Source organism: Cervus elaphus, chromosome 14 (genome assembly GCF_910594005.1).
Source record: "Cervus elaphus chromosome 14, mCerEla1.1, whole genome shotgun sequence".
NCBI classification, from domain to species: Eukaryota; Metazoa; Chordata; class Mammalia; order Artiodactyla; family Cervidae; genus Cervus; species Cervus elaphus.
Window position 1 is genome coordinate 74,317,777 of NC_057828.1, and position 27,947 is coordinate 74,345,723.

At 35.7% G+C, this 27,947-nt stretch overlaps 1 protein-coding gene and 1 pseudogene across 1 annotated transcript in view; one reads left to right on the forward strand and one right to left on the reverse strand.

Annotated features, from left to right (window-relative positions):
• SYT14 (synaptotagmin 14) overlaps positions 1-27,947 on the reverse strand; it is a 194,013-nt gene that overhangs the window by 144,911 nt on the left and 21,155 nt on the right. The window lies entirely within an intron of this gene.
• On the forward strand, positions 7-27,742 carry LOC122708025 (annotated as a pseudogene).

Here is a 27,947-nt window from a genome sequence, read left to right on the forward strand (position 1 = left end):
GAAAACATGGCAAAGAGTAGGGAGTGGGTGGTGGCAAAATATGAGGACGAAGTGGTGGCAGTGATGGCAGAGAAGAGGGGTGAAGTTGTTCAGAGAAAATTGATAACAATCCCGTCAATTAATGGAGAGAATGAGGATAAAGAGAAGCAGAAGGTAATTCTAAAGTTTCTAGCTTGAGCGAATGCGTGAATGGTGCTGTGCTGCGCTTAATTGCTCAGTCGTGTCCGACTCTTTGTGACCCCATAGACTGTAGCCCGCCAGGCTCCGCTGTCCATGGGATTCTCCAGGCAAGAATGCTGGAGTGGGTTGCCATGCCCTCCCCCAGGGGATCTTCCCAACCCAGGGATTGAACCCAGGTCTCCCATATTGCAGGCGGATTCTTTCCCATCTGAGCCACCAGAGAAGCCCAAGGATACTGGAGTGGGAAGCCTATCCCTTCTCCAGGGGATCTTCCCGACCCAGGAACTGAACCAGGGTCTCCTGCATTGTAGGTTGATTCTTTACCATCTGAGCTACCTGGGAAGCCTGGGTGAATGGTAACACCATTAAAAAAAAAAAAATGAAAAAATACGAACGTAAAGGCAAATGGTTTAGAGCATGGGAGCCGAGAAACCAGTGGAAGAAGAGAGGCAGGTAGCAGGTTTAGGTTTTGACATGTTACGTGAGCATGTCTGCAGACCACTGCTGTGTGGATGTCCAGTATAGAGAGAAACATGATACTGCTCTGATGAAGGTCGGGTTCGTTACAAAGAGTTGGGAGTTTTCCTTCTGCTCATCTGTTGCATGTGAAAGACATCACTGACTAAATATAAACCGCACTGGCAAATGACAGGCACTATGCTTTAACGGAAAATCTCTTACTTCACAAATTTTCAGATAAATACACACCATTAATTTGGACAAAATAAAAACACAATCTTTCCTCACTAGAAAATGGTGAAAGGTGCCTTATACTTACAAGGCAAATATACTATGTAACTCTCTTTTAATCCACTGCTTGGCTAAACACCCATTCTCTACATTCATGGAAAAACATTTTGTATTTAAAATTTTAAAATAGTAATATAATTGTAGAAAAGAAATAACATTTTCTGACAGAAAATATTAAAAAACTTTAGACTTTTACTTTTTCACCCTCATGTCAGGATTAAGATAATATTTAATTATTATTTGATAATCCCATTTGTCCATAAAACAGAGATGGAACAATACATTGAAATCACCCTGAGATATGAATATGATACACCATCAGAAAAGTTAAATAAAATTACACGAACTCAAACCTCACTAATACAAAACATATTTTTTAGTATCTGATGGAATTTATTCCTAAATTCTTATACTATGAATCTGCTTAAAAAGCCACAGAAATATTTCTAAGATTATGATTAATTTATCTATAGATAAATCTACTCTCTCCAAACATTCTAGGTCATTTGCTACAGGCAAGTAAATGCTATTTTAAATGTATATTACCTCTTAATGGAGAATCTTCAAAGTCTCTAACAGCACACAGTTAATTAAAGTTAGTAAGTTAATATTACACATTTAAAGAACTAAATTTGCTGAATCAAATTTAATTAAACAATAAAACCAAGACCAACCAAAAACAAAATTAATAATATCAGACATTTAAAGAGTGCTTAGTATTTGCTGCAGGCTGCTTTAGAAAATGCATTACAAGCATTATCAAACTGAATCCTCACTACAACCTAATTTTTCAGGTACAGGAACTGAGGCTCAGTAAGAATAAGTAGAATTTTCAAGATCTTAAAATTATTATTCAGTGAGATGAAATCTTGATATGAATACAGGCACACTGATTCCTGCCCCCAAAATGTTAAACACTAATCCCTACTGCTTTCTATTTGCCAGGCACTATTATAATCTTTCCTTTTAAATGTAATGCTCAAAACAATTTTGTGATAATAAGTACTACATATTATCTTAGTCTTTAGATTAGAAAACTGAAGTTCGGAGAGTAATAAGTTTGACTAAAGTCACAAATCTAGGAAATGACAGAACATGGATTTGAACCCAGATACTTTGACTCCAGAGTCCACGGTCTTAAAACACCAAGTAATACTACAGCTTCCTTAAATGCCAACCTGAAATATAAAAATAAGGGAAAGCCACGTGATCAAATAACATAGGTTGGTACATACATTATGAAAAAACATTTCATGGCTTAGCTTTGTATATATATGTTAAAAATATAGGAACTGATTTCAGCTTTCTCAAATATACAAATTATAAAACTGGAATCATAGTATTTTCTATTCAAGATACTTTTGAAAGCTAATAAGATCAAAATTTAAATTAAATAAAAAATCAAAATTATTACAATAATAAGCCTGACAGGCATTAGTAATGCTCAATAGAAATATAAGGAAGGTGTCTGTGAGCTATATGGTCTCTATATGAAGTATCTAAAGACTACACTGCAAAGTCAAAAAGGGAACAAGGTACATAGTATCTCACCAGAAAATACGAAAAGTTTAGCTTGTCCAAGATTAATAATTATTTATGCTATGTATATGGAACTGGCTTTGTAGTTATCTACATTTAGAAAAGAATATATATATATATATACTTACAAAAGGTAAACTAAAAAAAATACCACTTTCTGCCAAAAATACAAAGATGTACTGAAATATAATTATAAGGGAGATATTTATTTATTAAATTAACACTTTCAATATAAATTTATTTATATAAAAATATTATCTTCTAATCTGTATCAAGATATATTAATTTTTAGTTACAAAATAAATATTATAAAACTATCTTGCCCATTATATTTCAAATACATACAAAATAAACAAGTACTTATGATTCCTATACAGTAATTCTTTTAAAAATAAGAATAAAGAGAAACAACTTACAGTTTGCATCATAAGGTCTTTATTGCTGATTTGTGCTGCTGGGCAAGAAACACTAGTCCTCTAACAACACTGTCATGGAGACTTAAATAATTCATCTAATAGATGCAATTCTATCTCTTGAACAAAATGTGAACTATGTAAGAAGTCGACTTCCATTTTAAAAAGAACATTGCTCCCTATTTAATAATCCCTAAACGTTTTCCCAGATTTTAATCAGAAAAACTCCTCCATTGATTTTTCTCTGGTTTAGACATAAAACAGATCACCTATCAGAGATCCAAGAAGCAATGTAGGGAGATAAAAGATTAATTTGATGTTTTGCTTAAATTTCCTTCTGTAACATCTCAGTGACTCCCACAAATAAAAACTTCTGTGAAAGTTTTATATTATAAGGTAAATGATGAAAAACTGAAAGAATGACATATAAATCAAAGAAAGGAATAATACGCATCTATAACTCTAGAATTTATTTAAAAAGAATCACTAAAAAAACATGTACTCACACGTGACGTATCTGGCTGCTGAGTAATTTAAAGGGACAACAGGGGGAAGGCAGTGATGGCAAGAACGTGGGAGACTGACTAGGAGCAAACAAAACTCCCCTCCGGGAGACAGTCACCTGGCAAGGCTGATAAAACAGACGCTACCCAACTTGCTTCAAACGTCAAACCATCAGTAAATTAAATCTGTATTTCCTCTAAGTAACATGCAGTAAATTGAAATTTCATTCAAATACCGAAACAGCAAAAAATACTAAATTTTTTTAAAAACTGAAAAAAGAAAACAAACATTTATGAATTATGGAACACCAAATACATATTTAAACTTTACATTTAATGCTTAGGCTTAATAATAATAATACTTAGGCTTTACACTTAATACTTGGGCTACTTACTACACTTCAGTTCAGTTCAGTTGCTCAGTCCAGGCACTCTATCAGATCCAGTCCCTTAAATCTATTTCTCACTTCCACTGTATAGTTACTACACTTAGGATAATATATTTAAAGCAAATACTTGTTAATAATAAATCAAGCTCTATGTCTGAAAGAGCAGACTTGCTTCTTCAAGGGCAGTCTTGACTGAGGCTTCAAAATTATAATTCCAATGAAAAACTTTTTTCCTGGTAAATCACCCAACAGCAAAGCATACACATTCTTTTAAACAATAAAGAAGAGTTAACCTGCTTCAAATTTTTTCTCTATTCAATGTGTATGAATTCCTCCAAAGTTATCTGAATCTCAAATGGTATGGACAACAGATAAGGTCACTTCTCCTTTTACTTCTTCAATGATTATTTGCCCTTCCTTTTCTGTAAGATCTTCATTGACAAGATTCTGAAACTTCAACACAACGCCAACTGCAGGAAAATCCTTCTAGTTAAAGCCAAACTCACGTCAAATAGTTTCAGATATGCTTATTTCAGATTTTAATTCTAAACCATTAAATTCTGATAAATACAAACCAGTTTCTTTCACATCTAAGAACTTCCTCCTATATTTTAATATTATGTCAACTAGTTCTCTTCTTTAAATTTTTTCATATTATATTTTTTCCAACTTTACTGAGGCACAGTTGACAACTGAAAAGTGTATATATTTAAGGTACAACTATGAATATTCACCACAAACGAGCTAATTGATACATCCATCACCTCAGACAGTCATCATCTTTTGGGGGTATTTGTGGTGAGAACACATTATGATCTCTTGCCAGGTATACAACACAGTATCAATAATTTCAGTCACACTGCTATGCGTTCAATCTCCAGAACTGACTCATCTTGCATAAATGAAACCTTGTGTTGGAGCAGATGCCACAGACAGGAGTTTTAAGTCTTGGTCCTTAGAGGCTGTGGATCCAATCTTCAAATCATTAAAGTAGGGACTAGTTTCAGTCAGTAAGCAATAGGAATGAAAGCCCGAATAAGACAAATGTGGCTCCTGAACCCAGAGACTTAACAATGTAAGCACTATAGGGGCACCTAACCTTGACTTGGGAGATAGAGACTTCCTGGAGGAAATGACTCCTAAACTAAAATATGAAGATATAAAGATTCTAGAACAAGAAAGAAGAAGAGACAAAGCAAAGAGAAAAAAGGAGTACTTATGGTTTAAAAAAAACCCTCATACAGAAAAGAGAGAAATACATTTTAAGAGAATAGAATAAAAACTATAAAGTGTGTAGAGATAAAGCTGGATAGAGAGCAAGGCCAAAATCATGAAAGACTCCGTAAAGATTGTTGAGCAATCTGAACTTTATCCTGAAATCAATGGGGCCTCTAAGAGGCTTCCCAGGTGGTGCAGGTAGTAAAGAGTCCACCTGCCAATACGGGAGATACACGAGATGTGGGTTCAATCCCTGGGTCAGGAAGATCCTCTGGAGAAGAAACATGGCCACTCATTCCAGTATTCTTGCCTAGAAAATTCCATGGACAGAAGAGTCTGGCAGGTTTCAGTCCATGGGGTCGCGAAGAACCAGACATTACTGAGTACCATGTGATAAGTTCACTCTGGTATAGAAATAAGGATGCAAGTGGACTAGTAAAACACATTTCGCAATTTCAGCAATCCAAGCTAAAAAACAGTGATAACGAGACATACTAGATGCCTCAGCTAACAGACTAGAAGAAAGAGGTACTTTTTGGAGCCTACCTTTCAGGCTGTCTCAAATACCTAAACTAGTAAATGCAGCAACACATATATAAGGTCCTATATTAATTTTTAAAATACTTTTCTTGTACTTGATCCATTAATGCTCCTATTTCCAATGAGAGGAACTTCCAATCCACGGCAGGATATCACAATCTTCTGGCAAAATATAAACTACTTAAGGATTTCGTGAACACATATACAAGCTAGCAAGCCATTCACATGCTTTGACAAGTGATCTTTCTTCTATGACAATCCCATTGATATTCAGGTAAATGAAATATAGTCTGTGGGTTAAAATGCCAAATGCTATTATTTTTTAAGGACAACCATGGCAGTGACACTAGAAAAGATTAATACAAGTTATCAAAATACCAACTTTTAATTATCCAGAAAAACATGTGACACTAAATAATCTTTATGTCTCTAAATAATCTTTATTTCAGTATGAGTTGTTGATTTCTTTCTGTTAAAGAATGACTAGTTATGTAGACAAAAAAACACATACCATGTCTAGCATTCTTGGGAAAATCTCACAGTTTCCTCTAAAATGAAAATTTTAATTTAATCTACAAACTTACAGACAGAATCTAGGTTCTAGATGAAAATCGGAAAGTCTAGAAAGTAAGTGACTAGGCTTCAGGGCAGGTCATACCACTCAGGCCATCTCTCAGGCAAGTGCTAATATTAGAGCCAGCTTTGCTTTTTTGCCTTGTGCCAACCTCTCTGGTTCATCACAACTGCCCTCATTGGAGACTCGATCTACTGTCAAAAGAGAACATGTAAGTCACTCCCTAACTGAATATTCTCTTTTTCTGGCCCAGCAACCTAAGACCAGGGAACTGCGGACATGACTGAGTGTTGAGATATAGATATGGACAAAGACAGGAAGAACAAATCTACTCAAAAGGATGGAAGATTACATCTAAAACTCAATGACTTGGTCTCAGCTTAAGGGCTTCCCTGGTGGCTCAGACTGGAAACAGAACTGCCATATGACCCAGCAGTCCCACTGCTGGGCACACACACCGATCTGAAAGAGACAAGTGTACCCCAATGTTCATCACAGTACTGTTTACAATAGCCAGGACATGGAGGCAACCTAGATGTCCATCAGCAGACGAATGGATAAGAAAGCTGTGGTACATATACACAATGGAATCTTACTCAGCCATTAAAAAGAATTCATTTGAATCAGTTCTAATGAGGTGGATGAAACCAGAGCCTATTATACAAAGTGAAGTAAGTCAAACACCAATACAGTATACTAATGCATATATATGGAATTCAGAAAGATGGTAATGATGACCCCTATGTGCGAGACAGCAAAGAGACACAGATGTAAAGAACAGACTTTTGGGCTCTGTGGGAGAAGGCGAGGGTGGGATGATTTGAGAGGGTAGCATTGAAGTATGTATATTATCATATATGAAGTGGATTGCTGGTCCAGGTCCGATGCACGAGACAGGGTTTTCATGGCTGGTGCACTGGGATGACCCTGGGGGATGGGATGGAGAGGGAGGAGAGAGGGGGGTTCTGGATGGGGAACACATGTGTGCCCGTGGCTGATTCATGTCCATGTATGGTAAAAACCACTACAATATTGTAAAGTAATTAGCCTCCAATTAAAATAAATTAATTAATTTAAAATAAAATAAAGAATCTGCCTGCAATGCAGGAGACCTGGTTTGATCCCTGGGTTGGGAAGATACCTGGGAAAAGGGAACAGCTACCCACTCCAGTATTCTGGCCTGGAGAATTCCATGGACAAAGGAGCCTGGCAGGATACAGTTCATGGGGGTCACAAAGAGTTGGACACAACTGAGCGACTTTCACTTTAAATCAGCTTAAGGAAAATAACTCTATAAACTGTTATTTCATACCTTTAGCAATAAACTGAATGAAGGAACTGAAAATATTGTTCATTAATTTTGTAGATGATGTTAGGAACGTTATGTTGGGGATGGTGGCTAATTCATTAAAAGAAAGATACATGAGGAATCTCAAAATACTAAAGAAATAATACATCAAAACAAAATGAAGTTCAACATAGATAATGGCAAGTTATGATCCCACTAGGAGCCAAACGCTGATAAAGGTTAATGAAAATTTTGGCTTAATGAAATGTGCTAGGCAAAAATGTAAAATAATGTCATAATACATGCAAGATAAATATCAGCAGTGTAAAGTTTTTAACAAGTGAAAACTAAGCCTTCTATTATGCCATCGGATTCTTATTAAAGCAGTTAGGTTATCTCATATTCAAAACAATGTTCAATTTCTAGTCTCCTTGAGTTCCAGTGAAAATGAGTCTGATATTCCATCTCTTGTATTTTCACAAATATCTTGATAGTACTTGGCAGCTAATGAAAGTGTAATTCGGTCTTAAATGCTGTGTTTTTTAAATCTTAAAAGGATGAAACATTCAATTAAAGAAGTTTTAAAAAGAAGGCATAAAATAGCCCTAAAGAAAGCAGTAGAAATAATAGAGATAAAAGCATCAATTACTTAAAATTAAAAACAATACAAGAATTTAAGAATTTTTTCTTACATTTGGTGGGGGTGGAGAATTAAAATAAATTATACACACCTTTAGTAAGTCTAATCAATAATTACGATAAAACTAACACTAATTCAGGGAATTCTGTGGTGGCCCAGTGATTAGGTCTGCACACTTCTGATGCAGGGGGCTTGGGTTCCATCCCTTATCAGGTAACTGAGTTCTTGCATGCCCTGTGGCATGAAAAGGGGAAAAAAAAAAAAGAAAAACCACTAATTCAAGGCTTCCTATGCCATATTTTACAGGTAATATTTCCATTCACATTCTATAACGCTACCCTTGAAGAAAAGGAAACTGAAACTTGATGGATTGAATAATTTAAAATTCACAGAGATGTTAAGTGGCAGAATCAAGATTCAAACAAAAGATTTTTTTTAACTCAGATCTCATTATCTGAACCAACATACTGTTTACAAACACAGAATACAGAACACAGACATAACCATAGGTAGGGAAGATATTTAAATTTTTAAAGGCAAATACTTTGTATACCTCAGCACAGCTACATTTCCAAACATCTACAAAATAAGCATAAAAACTTTTTTAAGTATAAAATAATTACCTTAACTAAAGCACTGTTTTTGTTTATTTTTTAGTATCTCTATGTGTGTTTAGGTGCTCGGTCATGTTGGACTCTCTGTGACCCTTTGGATTGTAACTTGCCAGGCTCCTCTGTCCATGAGACTTTTCAGACAAACAAACTGGAGTGGGTTGCCATTTCCTTTTCCAGGAATCATGGTGGCAACAAGTGAACACTGGGATTTTTGATATGTTTCAAACGTTGCAGAGATTTTGAAAGGGACTGAGCCAGGGCCTTCTTTCTCCCAACTGGTGCATGATCACTTATCTCAGCTTTCAAAAGAGTTTGAGCATTACTTCCCAGCCACAAAAGATCCCCAAACTGGGAAGGAATGGATCTGAGAACACTTATTAATAAGCCAGGTGAACTGAATGACTGCTAGAAGAGGATCAACTGCTTGAGATTGCAAATGATGGTGGTCTTAAAAGTATGTCTGAGACAACCTTAAATCTCTGTAATTTCAGGATTCAAGCCAAGGAAGACTATCTTGAGATGGCCACAAAAGCACTGAAAAATCTGCTTCCATGACCAACATCCTATCTTTGTGAAGCAGGGTTTTCTGCAGCGACAGCAACCAAAACGAGATTATAGACTGAACATAAGCAACACACTTGGAATGTCGCTGTCTCCTATCACCCCCAAGTGGGATTGTCCAGCTGCAGGAAAATTTTGCTCAGGGCTGCTACTAATTGCACATTATGGTGAGTCATATAATTATTTCATTATATATCACAATGCAATAATACAGAAGTACAGTGCACAATAAATGTAATGCACTTGAATCATCCCAAACCATCCCCCTGCCTCCAGTCTGTGGAAAAATTGTCTACCATGAAACCAGCCACTGGCACCAAAAAAGGTTGGGAACTGCTAATCTGCCACTATGCCACACCCTTAACAGTCATTCCCAGACACATTTCCCAGGTTTCTGTCTACATAAATTGGAAAAAAAATCAAGCAGTTCTTCTGGATTATGGAACAACTCCTCAGGAGTCACTCTTTGCACTTCATGTCCAAGGCAGCTAAGACTCCAGTCCACTCAGGTCCAGAAAGACAGAGGGATGGTGGAGGAGGGCTTTAAGGAGAATCAGGAGTGTGTCACAAAGCATCTGTCTCAGAGGAGGGCATTGCAGCTTCCTTGGGCATGTCACGCTAACTCCAAACTCATCAGGCTCTTCCCATGTGTCACCATTCCAACGTTCAGGAAGCCATCCCCCCCCCAGTCAACACCCTCATTTCAACAGCAGACATCCTACAAAGCTGGGGATCCGGTTTGCGTTGTAATTTAGCCATTCTGAGGAAGAGACTTTGGATTTCATTTCCAGCCGTCTCAGTTCTCTGAACTACAAGAGATAAGGCTCTCTTTAGGGGAAGACAGAGAAATTTTCAGGTGATTTATGAGCTGGGAATTCAAGTCCCTATGTTCACCTTTTTCTCCCTGGCCATGTTCATGAAACTTGTTATTCTGAAAAAATGTTACCAGGTGTCAAAATACATGGTCACCCACAATCTCATCTCTTAAAAAGTATTTGATTAGGAGTACCCACTGCTGATGTTGTGCCTATCACTATTGCCACACCAGGCCGTGGACAACCAGTACGCTCCTTACCACTCAGAACAGAATCAGCACCTTTAAATCAAATCAGATCAAGGGACCAGTTGGAGAAATCCCAGAACAAATTTGGAAAATGCATTCTTAAGATACTCTTCCTTTAAAAGTACTCTCAGTAACAAAATCTGTATTAGGGTTCTCCAGAGAAACAGAACAAAGAGGAGAGAGGGTGGGAGGGAAGAAGGGGAGGGGGAAAGATTTATTTTGAGAAACTGGGCCGTATGACTGTCAGGGCTGGCAAATATGAAACATTAAGAACAGGGCAGCAGGCTGAAGACCCAGGGAAGAGTTGATGATGTAGTCTTGCCATCTATAGACAGAAACCCTTCCTTTTCCGCTGAATCTCAGCCTTTCCTTTGAAGGCCTTCAACTGATTAGATGAAGCTTATCTGTATTATGTAGGGTAATATGCTTTGCTCAAAAAATTACTGGCTTAAAGGTCAGTCATATCTAAAAAATACATCAGAGAAACATTTAGACTGATGCTTGACCAAACAGCACTATACCCTGGCCAAGATGACACATAAAATTAACTCTCACAACAGCCATACAAAAACCTGTACACAAAATTTTGTAACAGTTTTATGTGTAATACCCCCCCAGTGGAAAGCACACGACTGTCCTTCAACAAGTGAATATTTAAACAGATGGTGGTACACTGACACCATGAAATACTCTCAGCAATAAAAAGCAGCAAACTACTGATACATGCAACAACTTGGGTGGAATTCAAGGGCATTATGCTAAGCGAAAAAATCCAGTCTCAAAAGGTCACATATTATATAACTCTACTTATATAGCATATTAAAATTACAAAATCATAGAGTTAAAAAATAGAGTAGTGATTGCTAGGCATTAAGGATATTCATTTAGGTCATTATGAAGATGTATTTATTAATATAAGAGGGGTTTTTTTGGTTAAGAATTTATGGGACGGTTTAGAGAGAAAATGTTTAAAGAGATGCATAATGAGATTTCACTAAACCAGATATTAAAATAATTACCAAGATTAACATAAGAATAGACAGAATAATGAAACCATATAAAAAGTTGAGTATATTTGTATACAGAGTGAGCCAGAATATGATAAAGAAAGTTATCTCAAATCAGTGAAGAAAAAATAGATTCAGAGGTTATTCAATTAGCAATGTTGTCATCTCTGGGTATAGATACAGGGATTTCACATACATATTAGCTATTTGAAAAAATGTTTAAGTTTAAATGAATTTTGATTTTATTTTTTTAAATGTATTTTATTTATTTATTTTTTTGAATTTCGATTTTGGATAAAATCTACAAAAGCAAAACAAAAACCCATAAATAAAAATGATTAATACTTTTTTCCTACATACAAATATAAAAATTCTATGCATCAAAAATACTATAATCAAAATTCAAAATTATACAATGAAGAGGACAGCAAAAATTAAGATATGGCAAAAGAAGAGAGAGAGAGAAGTTACCACTCTTAACACACACTTGATATTTTTAATAAACTAAAAGACCCTGATGCTGGGAGGGGTTGGGGGCAGGAAGAGAAGGAGATGACAGAGGATGAGATGGCTGGATGGCATCACTGACTCGATGGACATGAATTTGAGTAAACTCCAGGAGTTGGTGATGGACAGGGAGGCCTGGCGTGCTGCGATTCATGGGGTCACAAAGAGTCGGACACGACTGAGTGACTGAACTGAACTGAACTGAAACCTACGAGAGCAATTTCAAATAGACATTCACCAAATAACTGTAAATTATCATTAAATTGAAAAATATCCTAAGACTCTTTGTGTATATTCCAGAAGTCACTGGTGAATGTAATCCAGTTGATCTATGCAAGGGCAACAAAAGAAAATTAAGAGAACTAGAACTAAATTCTCCTTTGGGTCTGGTTAAGCCACCCTTGTCTTACCAAGGAATTTCTTTGTGAACAATCCCTAAAATTAAATCTTTTGTGCCTAAATTTCCCACCTACTCTGAAGACTGAGGCGTACACGTCACTGTGGAATACTTTGGTCACTGTGTTATTTCAAACCACACTGCTCCTACTGTAGGATTTTCTTTCATAAAGTTAAATATAATCTATCAAGTAATGCTGTTTTCTATTCTTAAATCAAATGCCTAGATGACTAGTCCATCTGGGACAAACTAATTCAGCAGTCTTGGTAGCTACAAAAATAAAAGGAAGGCTACTCAAAAAAACTGCATAGCAGGCTATGGAAGGGATCTAATACTAAAAGTTCAATTTAGACACATGGATTTTTCATTAAAGACAACAGGAAAAAAAATAACATGAAAAATATCCGTACTCATGGTAAAACAGAGAAAGGGAGGATAAAGCAACATACCAATTTGACAAAGCTTTTTAAACAAAGAAATGAGGAAATAATCTTGTATGTGATTATTATTAATGAAATCAGCTATAAACTTTTAAAAATACCTTAAAAATCAGGATATTCTTTGACACTGATAATCTATTTCCAGGAATTTTGTGTCAATGTAAAAATTACTTTTTTCTAAGGAAATAATCAAAGCTACTGAAAACACTATAAATGTTTCTATTCAAAAATATTATTTGTAATAACATAAATTTGTACATTTAAAAAATCCAGAAATAGGAGATTGGTTAATAAATAGTAGTATTCCCATACAATGGAACACTATATTATCATTAAAAATTAGATAAACAGTAAGAAAATAAATTGAAAAATGGTTGCTAATGTAGAAAAATATTCAATGTTACATTAGGTTAGAAAAATTCTGGGCATAATCCATAGAGTGATACCTATCTTGTTTAAACTATGTATATATTTAAATTAAAAAATTATATGATAATTATTGAAATATTAATTGTTATTGTGCAGGGTAGAATTATGTGCTATATATTTTCTAAACAATTCTCTATATTTTCTAAACTACTGATAATGAACAAATGTTATTAGATTAGATGACCAGGATAAAAGCTACTGTATTTCATTATATAAATGTATATTGAAACTATATATAATGAAATTATATATATATAATATACATATAATACACACCCCCCCCCACACACAGGATCCTTTTATTCTTATAAAGGCAATACAGAACAATTTCTAAAATCTGATCTAAAGAGCACAAGATAACAGGATTTTAATATGTGTTATTTGCAAGAAAAGAATGGCAAAGGTTCTGTCATAAAATACATTTAGGAAAAACTGGGCTAAATAGAGTTGAACAGTCTTCTTCGAACTTCCAGAGCCTTCAAATGCAAATTTTTCAACCTCTGCCACCTCCATGCCAGCCCCTAGAGACTACACAGAACCTCTAAGAATTCGGAGAACCACTTAAAAATCGCCAGTCTCCTCTATTATTCTCACATGCTGGATATATTTTATAAAATGTAATGAGACAGGAAGGGAAGAAGAATGAATTGTGTTACAATAATAGTGAACTTCCACAAGGCAATAATTTCTAAGCACATACTGGGACCAGGGAAAGGGGGCAAGAACTAAAGAAGACAGCAGATGGAAAGATGTGCAAACTTGGCATGCTTATTAAAATTGGTTTTATATGGATATATTATAAAATATGCAAATTGCATAAATATGCTTGTACATGTGATGACAAATCACACTGATGTGGTAGAATTTTAAAGATACTATAAACTGAAATTATACATATACCTTAGCATTTAAATTAAAACTGCATCTTTGACTTTAAAAGCACCAGAGAGTTCAGTGCTAAAATTGATACAGCAGAAAACAAACTTAAGCATTATTTACCAAACAGATCTTCATATCAGCCATTAGATGGCACCACATATCTACTAGTTAATATAACTGTAATCTTCCCCATGTGTTTAGAAAGTATTATAAAACATATTTATCTTTTAAGTAAATATCATACATGTTATCTTTTGTCATTATTAAATTTTAAGTTTTCAAACTAAGAAAAATAATTAAACAATTACATCAGTATCACCCTTTCTGCAACATGACAATTTAAAAAAAATAAGTCCATTCAGAAATCAAACTGGAATGTTCTAAGACAACTATTCAAAAGTTAAATGTCAAATGGCTAGAGAATGTCTTCCCTTAAGACAAATAGAAGATAAGACTAATTTTCTACCTTAATTTTTTTCTACTTCTTTTCTTTCATAAACCTTACACTGTCCAGTTCCAAATTCTTCACAATAATTTCTGTCTACTGTTCTTAACCAAATTTCATCATATTTTATTCTCTAATCTAGGGCTCTCTAAATTTCTATCAATTTAAAGTGTAGCTTCCTAGTCTCTACCCTGATACCCTCTGCTCCATATCTTTTTATCTATTATTCAGACACACAAAAACTGTCCTATTCTGCTCACTGCTTTTTCCAATTCCAATTAAGATAGAGTAACAAGGATAAGATTGACCCTACTACCTGAAAACGCTGAAACATGAGACAAAATATATGAAAGACACTGGACACAGGCAGGGAAGCGCAGTGACCATGGAGAAAGGAAAATAGTGATAATTATTATTTTCCAAGCTCACTGCCTGGAGGAAGTTTCCAGGCTGCAGCCAAGAGAAAGGGAAGCCAAGCAGAGCCCAGTGGTCTCCCTGAGCCGAGGAGATGAACGCGGGAATAAAAGGAGGCCAAGGAGGCCAGAGTTTGCCCAGCTGAGCACCAGAGAACAGAAAGGGTGAGTCGCCCAGTCGTGTCCGATTCTTCGCGACCCCATGGACTGAAGCCCACCAGGCTCCTCTGTCCATGGGGTTCTCCAGGCAAGAACACTGGAGTGGGTTGCCATTCCCTTCTCCTGGGGATCTTCCCAACCCAAGGATCGAACCCAGGTCTCCCACATTGCAGGCAGATTCTTTACCGTCTGAGCCAGCACGAAAGCTGTGCAGAAGGAACTCCAGAGAGCCACGCTGAGTCACCTGTAAGTGAGAATACAGCTGAGTACTGCTCAAGACACTCCTGTGAGAAAACCACCAGAGGCTGGGAAAAGACTCCTCCAAAAGGATTAAAGACAAAAGTCGTCAAATATCACACAGCACAGAAATAGGGTCTATTTTCAAGATCCAAAATGAAACACCAAACCTACGGGGCACTGATTAGAGTTCTAGAATATCTTGCCCAAAGGTGAGGAAAAATTAAACTCTACAGTAAATGCAGGTATGATCTCACTAAATAATATTTAAAAGAAGACCAAAACAAACAAGCTGTTTCCAAGTAACAGTCTAATTCATAACAAAATTCAAAAAAATAAACAAAATAGCCAACACGCAACAAGGAAAACTGCACAATATCTAGCATTGAATAAAAAATTATTAGGTATGCAAAGAAGAGGAGGTGAAAATTAAAAAAAAAACACAATCAAAATTGACTCAGAATGATAGAATTAGCAGACCATGATATATGGTTCCAGGTAATTTCACCATAAGCATCTTTGCTACATATCAGCCATGATTCATCACATACCTAGTTGATCATAAGGTAATTTTGCTGTAAAAGATTAATAATAAAAAAGAGGGACATTTAAAAGTACATCATGAAACATTAAGAAGTGAATATATTAAAAGAAACTGTAACAAAATATAAAAATGTGGAATATATTTAAAATGTGTGTAAAGTCAAACAAAGCTGTACAAATAACTGATTTTATGAGTTGTAACAAGCACTATCCTCAAAGTCTCTCATTCACAGAATTTTATATGTTTTTTTCCTCTTATTAATTCATCTCCTCGTTGGCATTATTCTTTTGCCTTTTCAATGAAATTTCTTTCTATATTAAGAGAAGTAACAGTTTCCAAATACTAGGATGCATATCTGTAAACTGAGCTTTGAATTTCCGCGAAGGCCATCCACACTGTAGCTTGCTCCTCTTATACTGTCTCATGTCTGTTCATAGACACTGCAAACTTCTAAGGGAAACGTGGGTTCATTGCTGCAGGTTCAGATCACCAAAGGATCTGCAAACTGATACATTATTTCCTAGCATAATATGCAATCTGGGTCTACCCTCTCTTATTTCACATTTCTAGTATGTTTTATCACCATATTTTCTATCAACTCAATATATATAGTTTGTTATCATTCACTGTTTTAAGATCACCATACCTACTGGTCACTGTATAGACTATTATGAGGGCTAAGATTTATATAATATAAAAATGGGTGCATGGCGTTAATAGAGAAATGAAACCAAACGGCCAACCAGTTATTTTATCTTTATGGCAAAACTGCCTTACAGCCAATTAGTTATGCAATGACAATTCTTGCAGGAAAGATGCTTAAAGAGAAATACTGGACACAAATACTAACAGTTATTATAATGTGTCCCATGGGTTCAAAAAGTTAGCAAAAAGACAGAAAGTATTAAGAACCATTGATAATATGTTTTTAAAAACCTAAATCAACCTTCTAAAGATGAATACTATAATATCAGAGGTAAAAAGATTAACAGTAGATTAAATATTGAAAAATAAAACATTAGCCAACTTGAAGACATAATAGAAAGTAACTGAATAAAGCAAAGAAAAAAAAAATTCTTTAAAATGAACAGAAAGGCTGTAAACTGTGAGACAGCTTAAAGTGCAAAAATATATTCGTAATTAGGGTCCAAAAAAAGGGGGCCAGAGAAGGGAGAATTAAGAAAACATTTGAAAAAATAAAGCTCAAAATTTTTACAAATTAAATGAAAATGACAAACTATAGAAGCTAACTGAACCCAAGTACAAAAAATATGAAGAAAGGTACAAAAAGGAATATCATATTCAAATTATTTAAAAACAGTTATTAAGATCTTAAAAGCAACCAGAAAAAAATTACACATTATGTAGAAAGGAAAAAAGATAAGGTTAACAACAAATTATTTGTTAGAAACAAATTCAAGCTAGAAAAAGTGGGGCACCATCATTATAGCATTGAAAGAAGGGGAAAGGTGAGTAACCTAGAATTCTTCACCAGTGAAAATATCTTTGAAAAACAAAGGTAAAATAACAATAATAAATTGTTTTTAAACTGCGAGACGTTCAAAAGCGAAAAGAATTCATCACTAGCAAACCTACTTGAGAAATGTTAAAGTCCTTTAAGCAAAAAGAAAATGATACCACATGGAAACAGAGATGTATCAGAAAGGAATACAAGGCATTAGAAATGGCAAATGCATGGGTAAAGACAGGTTTCATCTTATTAATTTTTTAAAAAGATAATCGAGAGTAATATCACGGAAAATGGAGTAGAAAGCTTCAAGGATTGGTTTCTGCACTGAAACAACTATTACACTGGGAAAAAGTATCAGAACCAACTATTCTTCAACAAAAAAATTTTGTTTTCTATTTCTTTACTTCTATACCTACATTAGATAATAGATACTCACTAAACTTATTGAGATAATCATCTCATGATGTATGTAAAGCTGAATCATTATGTTGTACACCATAAACTTATACAGTGCTGTATCTCAATTATATCCCAATGAGACTTAAAATTTCTTTTTAAGTCAACTATTTCTGAATTCTGCAACCTAATCAGACACTTACAGCAACTGAGACATACCTGATGAAGAAGAGGTTGCTGAAATTTGGCAGCAGAGCAGCATTGTACGAGCCAATCATAACCCTTCATCCTTGGCCCTGCCTGGGTGGGGAAGGCAGCTTATGTCCTGGAGCAGCCGGCTGGTGCTGGGGGGGTTGGCAGTAAGCACTCTGTCTTATGAAAATTTGGGGCTGCACATTTTGGTTATTCTAGCTATTCCCTAAAGGACCAACACAGATGTTTGCCTTTGTTTTGGCTCCCTCAGACTACACTGACATCCCTGGCAGGAACTACTGAAAAATTTAGACAGGTAGAACTTTGTTTTGCTCAGTATTTTGGATCCAGACATTTAAGAAAACCTCTATGAGGTCATGGCTGACCACAGATATAATGCAAAAGGAAATTCAGTGACCACACATAAGAAAGGACAAAGACTTTTCAAATAAAGTCTAACTGCAGCACCCAACAGGCAAAAGTCAGCAATCCCTGATAAGCAGGAGAATCTGATTTTCATGCCACATTATGGCATTCAAAATACCCACTTCCCAACAAAGAATCACAAAGCAAGGAAACAGGAAAGTATGTCCCATTCACATAAAAAAAAATATATATACACACACACACACACACACACACACACATATGTATATATATTTTGACATTTCAAAACTATCTCTAAGAAACCCAGACATTAAAACTGCTAGTAAAAAATTAGAAATCAACTGTATTAAATATGCTCAGTGAGTTAAAAGAAACAAGAAGAACTAAAGGAAATTCAGAGAGTAATGGTTTAACAAATAGAGGGTCAATATATACACATTGATCAAAAGAAACAAGCAAGAATTCTGATGATGAAGATGACTGAGATATAAGACAACTGGAAGTATTCAGTTTGAGAAGCAGAAAAATAATGAAGAAAAATTAACAAAGCCCAAAGGACCTAGGGAATATTATCAAGCATACAAATATATGTACCATAGGAGTCCCATAAGGAGAAGAGAGAGGGACAGAAAAATATTTGAAGAGATAATGGCCACAAACACCCTAAATTTGTTGAAATAAATGTAAACATCCAAGAAGGTCAAGAAATTCCAAGCACTATAAATGCAAAGTGCCCCACACGAACAAAGTCTTGAAAAAAGGAAGAAACAAACAGCTCATTACATATAAAACTTTTTTTTTTTTTAAATCAGAAACCATGGAGGGCAGAGGGCAGTAGGATAACATATTTAAAGTCCTGAAAGGAAAAAAAGAAAGTCTGTGAACCAAGAATTTTACACACAGCAAAATTATCTTTTAAGAAAGAATAAAAAAGTAAGACATTTCTAGACAAATAAAAGTTGATGGAGCATGTTACTAGTGGAACTAACTGTCCTACAATAAATACTAAGGAAGTCCTTCAGGCTGAAACGAAGAAACAGTGGACAATACTAGAAGCCATGAGACTGAACAATACAGGGTAAATGGAACTACACAGATAAATAATAAAGCCAGTTACTGCATTTTGGGTTTATAACTCATTTCCCTCATCATTGTTTCAAAAGAAAATACATAAAATAACCATTACAGATCTATGGGCACCTAATGCATGTACACTAACAACTGTCAGAAACTGGATCTAAGAATCAAACCTCATTTACAATTGCATCATAAAGAATAAAATACCTGGCAAGAAATCAAACCAAGAGGCATAAACTACTCAGAAAACTATAAAGTATATGATACTGATGAAGGAAACTGAAAATGACACAAACAGAAAGATATACTATGCTCAGGGACCAGAAGAATATTGTCCATATTACCCAAGGCAATCCACACTGGTTCTAGAAAAGACAAATCAATGAAAAGAAAAGAAAAAAAAATCTAAATACAGAAACTGACCCACATACACACACACACACACACACACACACAAATTTAGTATATAATAACAGAAGTATATCAAATTAGCAAGGATGAATTATTCAATAATTAGTATTCAAATAACTGGTTAATCAAAGCTGAGTCCTTCACACTGAAAAAGCTGCAAGTGGATTCAAGACTTAAGTGTTTAAAGATGCCTGCATTTTACAGTAATTAGAGATTCACTGAGTTAAACTATGAATTCTTCAGAGAAATCATCTCCAAACGTAAGCCACAGTCACCATCTGTCTGACTCACTTTGAGGACAAATTTCTCAAAGGTTTGTTTGTGGTTATCTAACTTTGGGGGTTAAAAGGTAGAAAAGATGAATCATATTTCAGTTGATGCACAGAAAACTGTCCTCTGTAGGTATTTTCTCTCTTCTTGAAAATGGTCATAAGGCAGTATAAATAACTAAGAAATCAAATTTATTGTTCAAAACAACCCAGCCATACATATCTCTTTATATAGAAACTCATATAAATAAAAAAGTACTTAAGCCAATATATCCCATTCTTTCACCTGAGTCTTAGGATGAAACAGACCCATAAGAGGAACAACAACAACAAAAATCTCCCTTTTCCCCTGCTCTGCTTCTAATGGAAAAACATCTTAGGAGAGAGAAACCAAAACTAAATTGATAACGCAGGCAGCATTCTGTAAAATGTTCGGACGCTTATCACTGAAAAGGGCTGTAGCGGTTGGTATATTTGACATCAATTTTCAGAATGACATCAAGAATTCATCTCTAATCATCTTCTCTGAGGATTAAAAAGGAGCCCTGGACATCTCAGCTTTAAATCAGTGAGGCATCGATCCTGAGCTGGAGTAGGCCTAGACCTCGCCCCTTGGACCACAGGCTGGGCAGTTAAAAACATTCTGGTTCTTCTGTCCTGGTACCAATAAATGAACTTCCTTTCCCTTTTCAGGGTCAGTTATTAAAGAGTGTGTAACACAGCTGAATAACACATATGGGTTTAAGAAAAACGGAAAGAGGCTTTAACTTCATGAAGTCGGTCCCTAGAAGTCATTCAGCAAAACACCTTAGCTGTATACTCACAAAACTCCAACTAATTCAGGCTACAGGAAAATAAATAAAAGGATAAGAGAGAAACGGTACTTTCAGACAGAAAGGACCTGGTGAGGCACACACAGTCTACATCCCGAGTGTGCTCTCCATTTTTATAACAAGGACTCGATTCTCAGAACACTGTGACCTTCACAATAAATTCTTTCCCCGTAAGTCCTGAACTTCAACCTCCCCCTTCAACTGTGGAGGGGCTGCCTTACTCACTAAATATCGATATTAACTTACAGCAGCCTCAATTTGGAATTTAAAACTAAAAATAGCAAGCATGAGTCAATGTGATAGGCTCTTTTCCCTCTGGGTGCACATAAACCTCTCATTAAGAAGTTCAAGGAAGCTGGGAATGAATCAAAGAAAATACAGCTCCATGATTTCCACCTTCCATTAAATTGTAAATGAAAATGTCATTTTAATTATAGTAGCAAAAGCCCTATTCTTTGTTACCATCAAGGCTCTATAAATTCACAATCTAATTAAAAATTCTTGAGTCAGGAAAAAAAAAGAACACCTTAAAATGTACTCTAACACAGTAGCTACAAAAATCTACTGGTCCCCTCAACTCAAGAATACCTCTTATTAGCACTGCCTAGAAGTCACTGAGCTATATGAAAGGGAAAGACAGCGAGCCAAGAGCCATAAAATAAGAAAATAGTATAAACAGGAGAACTATATTACAACTCTAGATTTTTTAAAAGATAAATTCAAACTAAATTACATGCTAGGAAAAGAAGCACATTATTTACAACACACTGTTTAGTCACAACAAAGAAATAGAAATAGTCACAAAAAATTATAATTTTTAGAATTTGAGTGTTGATTTAACAATATGTAAAAATGATTTTTACTGAATTTGCATGGAAACTGAACACAGATCTCTTCATATGACTACATCCAAAAATTAGTGCTCAAAATTTTCCAACTAGGAGCCACTCCCTTATTCAGAGATCAACCAAGTGTTTCCTTTATAAATATCCCATCATTTAAATGAATTACTAAAACATTGTGGAAGATTCACGTTGAGCCAAGTCATTAGTAGCTCTCATATATTCAAAATGCTGAATGTCAAACCACTAAAAAAATGAGTGACAGAAACTCAGGGCATACCTCCCACATTCATATATACAGAACACATCTGACCCATTGTTAAGAGTCTGCAAGTTTCAAGGGCTGTCCCTACTCCTTCATTAAAATAATATTAATAACATGCATATACCAACTTACTGGCTAAGAAGCCAGACACAAAAAGCCTACACGATTCACTTAGCATAATGTTTTCAAGATGTGTCCATGTTGTGGCTTACATCAATGTTTCATTCCTTTTTGTGTGTGAATAATATTCCATTGTATGGATATAGCAATTTTGCTTACTCCATCAATTGGCTGATGTATATTTGGGGGTTGTTTCTGTTGTTTTGGTGATTATGAAAAATGCTGCTATGAACATTTATGTACAAGTTTTATATTAACATGCATTTTCAATTCTATTGAATATACCTGGAACTGGAATTGCTAGGTCATCTAGTAACTACAGTTGTCCCTCAGTATCCACCGGGCATTGGTTTCAGGACCTGCTGTGAATACCAAATCCAAGGATGCGAACGTCCACAGTGGGCCTACTATGACCATGATTCTGCATCCACGGATCCAAACAACCACTGATCAAGCATTAAGCTCATCATCTGAAACTTGCTGAACCCACACACACAGAACCCATAAATGAGGTATTGACTGCGTATTTATTGAAAAAATCTGCATGTAAGTGAGCCCATACAGCTCAAATCCATGATTTTAAAAAATTAACTATATATTTTTAACTTTTTCAAGAATTTTCAAACTGTTTTCTAAAGTGGTTGCACCATTTTACATTCTTACCAGCAATACATGAAGATTCCAATTTCTCCACATCCTCACCAACACTTGTTACTATTTAAGATCATTCTTAGTCAAGCATTTGGAAGAGGACAATAGAGAATCCTTATACAATTCTATTTTGTTTTTTTTCCTCAGAAGCTGCCAAAGACTGAAAAGGAGTAAATAAAACTATCATTATTTGCAGGTGATATAAATGTCTATATAGAAAACCAAAAATATCTGTAGAAATATTAACAGTTTAGCAATAAGATTGGATATAAAATCAATATAAAAATTAATTGCATTTACACTATCAGATTTCCTGTTCCTTATAGCAATAAAAATATTAGATTTCTTAGCACAAATCTAACAAAAATTATGCAGAATTTTTATAGAGAAATTTTTAAAACTTTATTGAAAGGCATTAAAAAAATGCAAAGATACACTATGTTCAAGAACAGAAGGTTTAATTACAATAAAGACATTAACTCAATATGGATGCAAAGATTTAACATAACTCATTAAAATTTCAAAAAGGGCTTTTTAAGAAACTGGACAGATTGATTCTAAAATTTAAACAAAAAGAAAATCAAAGGCCCAGCAATAATCATGACACTACTGAAAAAGAAAAAGAATTTGCCCTAATAGGTAAGAATCACAAAGTTCTAATAACCAGTGAAGAAAAGGAATAGCTAAGTGTTGATAATGGAACAGTGTGAAATATTTGAAATGCCTGGTAAACTGTGTAAAGAAAACCCGAAATTAGGTTCTTAATTTTACATTTGGAAATATAAAAAATTTCCAAAAAATTAATTTCAGCCAGATTAATAACTATGACCAAAATTTAAAAGGTTAAGACTTTAAACTTTAAAAAATATTATTTCCCCCCAAAGTCCCAAACAGTGCTAAAGAGAAAAAAAGGAGAGAGAAAGAAAGAAAAGAATGAAAAAAAGAATATCTAGAAGTCTGACTAGTATTAAAATTTTTGCTCAAAGACCACAGACACTTGTATCTGCAAAAAACGGAAGTTGCCTAGCTCCATGCCTCCCAAATTTTCCTCTCCAAATTGTAAAAACTAGAAGTAAAAATTAAATCTACATAAAAAACCATGTCCTCAGAATAACTTGAATACAGAGAATACTGAAATCTCAAAATAACTGTTAGTAAAAAAGACAAAACTTAACAGATTTTAGGGCACAATCTCTCACATTCTCACCTACTCCAATCCCACTGAAAGGCTTTGTCTTAAACAAAGACAAAGTGCTGAGAAGACAGAAGGGAGAAGATTAAAAAAAAAAAAAAAGTGACCTAAAACTAATGTCAGAAAGAAAAGCCCACCCTAAATCTGAAAACAGTAAAAAAAAGAAAAAACAATAGATTTAGATAGAGCACAGAGAAGGAATCTCAAAGTACATGTGAGCTGAAGGAACAAGCATGATTTAAATGGGTGGGTGGGTGTCTCTGTAGCTTAGTTTCTGGAGAAGGAAAAGGCAAAAAGGGAGAAGGTTCTTTGGTAATTTGGTGGAGGTGAGGAAAAGAAACAAAATGGGATACAGTCTTGAACTTCCCTGGTGGCTCAGACGGTGAAGAGTCTGCCTCCAATGCAAGAGGCCTGCGATTGATCCCTGGGTCAAGAAGATCCCCTGGAGAAGGGAAAGACTACCCACTCCAGTATTCTTGCCTGGAGATTCCCCACAGACAGGCGAACCTGACGGGTTACAGTCCCTGGGTTCCCAAAGAGTCGGACATGACCAAGACTGGGCAACTAACACTCACTTGCAAAGACAGAAGAATCACAAAATCAGACGATTCGGAATCCCTTCCCTGCCAACACAAAACACAAAATACCCTTACTATGTCTTTCCATTTCAATATCCTCTTCTACTCAGCCTGAAATTCGCTCACTGATGTCACATTTTTAAATTACACGTCTACATCTGGGGGGAATTTATGCAGATGATCACCATTAACATAGAACATGTAAGACAAGGAAAAAGTAGGCATATTACATTAGGGTGGAATCACTGATAAGTGGGAGAATGGGGCTCACCGTACTTCTTGGGCTCATTGTTTCATGAACATTTCCCAGCCTTCTTTGAGATTAGTTGTAGCCATGACTGAATTATGGACAAGGGGTATGCATCTGAGGGAATATGCATTGCTTCTAGGCTTCTAGGCCTAGCCCATCATCACCTCCTAGGCAGAATCCTCCCTTCCCCTTCCCTCTCCCACACCCCCTGCTGGATGCAGATGAACCTGCAACCTCCAAAAGCACACCCAAGCTGGAGCCCGGATCCCTGAATCGCTGCTCAAGACTGTGATGGAGCAATCACACCGATACACCTGACTCAGACAGGTGAGAAAGAAACCCGCATCCTGTTCAAGTCATTATCTCTTTGGGATTTGCCTGACATACCAACACCTTAAATAATACAAAAGGCTGTTTCCTAAGGAAGCAGAAAAACATTAACTAATGACATACGGTAAGAGGAGGTATGTGTCAACACTGAGGGAGAAGGAGTGGCAGAGGTAAACTGTGAATGACGGGTCAGCAAGGACTCTGAGCTCTGGTTAATGAAGCATTGAGGTGGGTGCCTGAAAAGTGGACAGTAAAGGGATGTTTTAAGAAGAGAGGTGAAATTCTAAACATAATTATTGTATAACAAGCCTTTACTGCAAACATTAGCGCCAAGTGAAAGTCACTCAGTCGTGTATGACTCTTTGCGACCCCATGGATTAGAAAGTCCCTGGAATTCTCTAGCCCCGAATACTGGAATAGGCGGCCTTTCCTTTCTCCAGTGGATCTTCCTGACCCAGGCATCAAACTGGGGTCTCCTGCATTGCAGGTTTGGTATTTACCAACTGAGATACCAGGGAAGCCCAATAATAAGCCTTGATCGAAAAATGTCAACTCTTAAAATGTAAATACAACTATACAGGGAAAATGGGATGCGGAAAAATGCATGGGGAGGATGAAATAATATTTTATTACTTTCAATAATGATTTAAATCATTGAATTATTTATGGACTGCTGCTGCTGAATCGCTTCAGTCGTGTCCAACAACAACACATGAGGAACACAATACTGTTATCCCATTCCACAGATGAAGACAGTGAGATACATGTTGTTGTTCAGTGGCTAAGTCACGGCCAACTCTTTGCAACCCCATGGACTGCAGCACACGAGGCTTCCCTGTCATTGAGATGTATGAGGGTTCAGTAACCCACCTAAGGTCAAACAGTTAATAAGTGGCAGAAAGACAGTATTATTAGAAACCAGGCATCTTGATTCTAGAACTTTACACCCAACCAATACACTAACCTACCAGAACTAAACCTTTACCTACAACAGGAGGAAAACAACAGATGTTTAAATATTTTCAAAAGCAAGAAATAGAGAAACTTAATTTAGAATATGAAGGTGAGCAGAAAACAGCTAAAAGGGCTGAGTGCCTTCGACTGTGGGAGTAGGATGGGTGTGAAGGATGGAAGGGCTAAGAGTATGATCTTATTAACCACAAAAGAAGCACTACTATGATTTAAAATCAGAGCTTTAACTTTCAGTGAAAAGAGGTAATTAAGACAAATGTTACATATCATAATTTTGCTTGAATTTAGACCTGCTGCAAATTCACTTTAAAAAGTGGATCTAACAGAAACTAACACAAGTTCCTTTGTAATAGAACACTTTAAGGGGAAATTCAACCTTAGTACCTAATTCACTTAGTACATCAACTATAGCTTGTTACCTTGTCTACTCTCCAATTGTCAAAACCCCAACCTCTGAAAGAACCACTAAATTAAAACTGACTGAGAACATTTATTTCTGCATGATGCTTTCAGTTGAGAAAATCAGTGGAAAAATCAAACAACTATCCCTGGCAGAACATAAGACAACCATTAAGTGTGTGTTTTAAAATTGGAATTTCAAAGATAATAAATTCATTAAGACAATAAACTATTCACGTTCAAAAACCACAACATAAACATCTCTTTAATGCTTACATGTAAACCTATGTTCAGGTTAACCTTGTATTTGGTCTTCTCTCTTCTACCTAAGCTCACTTCCTGGGTGATCTTAACTAGTCTCACTGTTTTAAACACCACATATCAAGGGAAAGCGACGTTAACATGGTAGCTGCTGATGCTCTCCCTGCAGGATAATAAGCTGGGATCAAACATATCCACAGATTAACTTCGGAAGACTACACCAAAACAGAGAAAGTTGGAGAAGGTACCTATGGAGTTGTGCCTAAGGGTAGACACAAAGCTACCAATCAAGTGATAACCATGAAGAGAATCAGACTAGAAAAGGGAAGAGGAAGGGGTTCCTAGTCCTGCAATTCAGGAAATATCTCTTACTAAAAGAACCTCGTCATCCAAATACAGTCAGTCTTCAAGACGTGCTTATGCAGGATTCCAGTTATGTCTCATCTTTGCATTCCTTTCCACAGATCTCAAGAAATATTTGGATTCTATCCCTCCTGGTCAGTTCACGGATTCTTCACTTGTTCAGAGTTATTTGTACCAAATCCTACAAGGGATAGTATTTTGTCACTCGAGAAGAGTTCTATACAGGACTTAAACCTCAAAATCTACTGATGGATGGTAACCGAACAATTAAACCAGCAGATTTCGGCCTTGCCAGAGTTTTTGGAACACCCATTACAGTATTATGCATGAGGTAGTAACACTCTGGAAAAGATCTCTGGAAGTATGGCTGGGGTCAGCTTGCTACTCAACTCCAGTTGATAGCTGATCAACTCTTCATAATTTTCAGAGCTTTGGGCACTTCCAACAATGAAGCGTGGCCAGAAGTGGAATCTTCACAGACTATGAAAATACATTTTCCAAATGTAAACCAGGAAGTTTAGCTTTCCATGTCAAAAACTTGGATGCAAATGGCTTGGATCTGCTCTTGAAAATGTTAGTCTATGATCCTGCCAAATGAATTTCTGGCAAAATGGCACTGAATCATCCATACTTGAATGATTTGGACGGTCAAATTAAGAAGATAGAGCTTTCTGACAGCTTCCATGTATTGTGTCAAGAACAGATGATTGTACTTTTACTATCATCTCTGTTTATGTCTCATATGTTTTCTTAAGTTGTAAAACTTAAGCTGTATTTCATCTTCTGACTTCAAAAGTGTTAACTTAAAAATGTAAGTCCTGTTCCATATGAATTTAAATATAATAATTCTGTATATGTTTGTAGACCCCACTGTAACAACTGTTTGTTACTATAATAAAACTATATAAATAAATATAGTATTGATGTCAGGAATCAGGAAAATTTTGAATTAGCTTAAA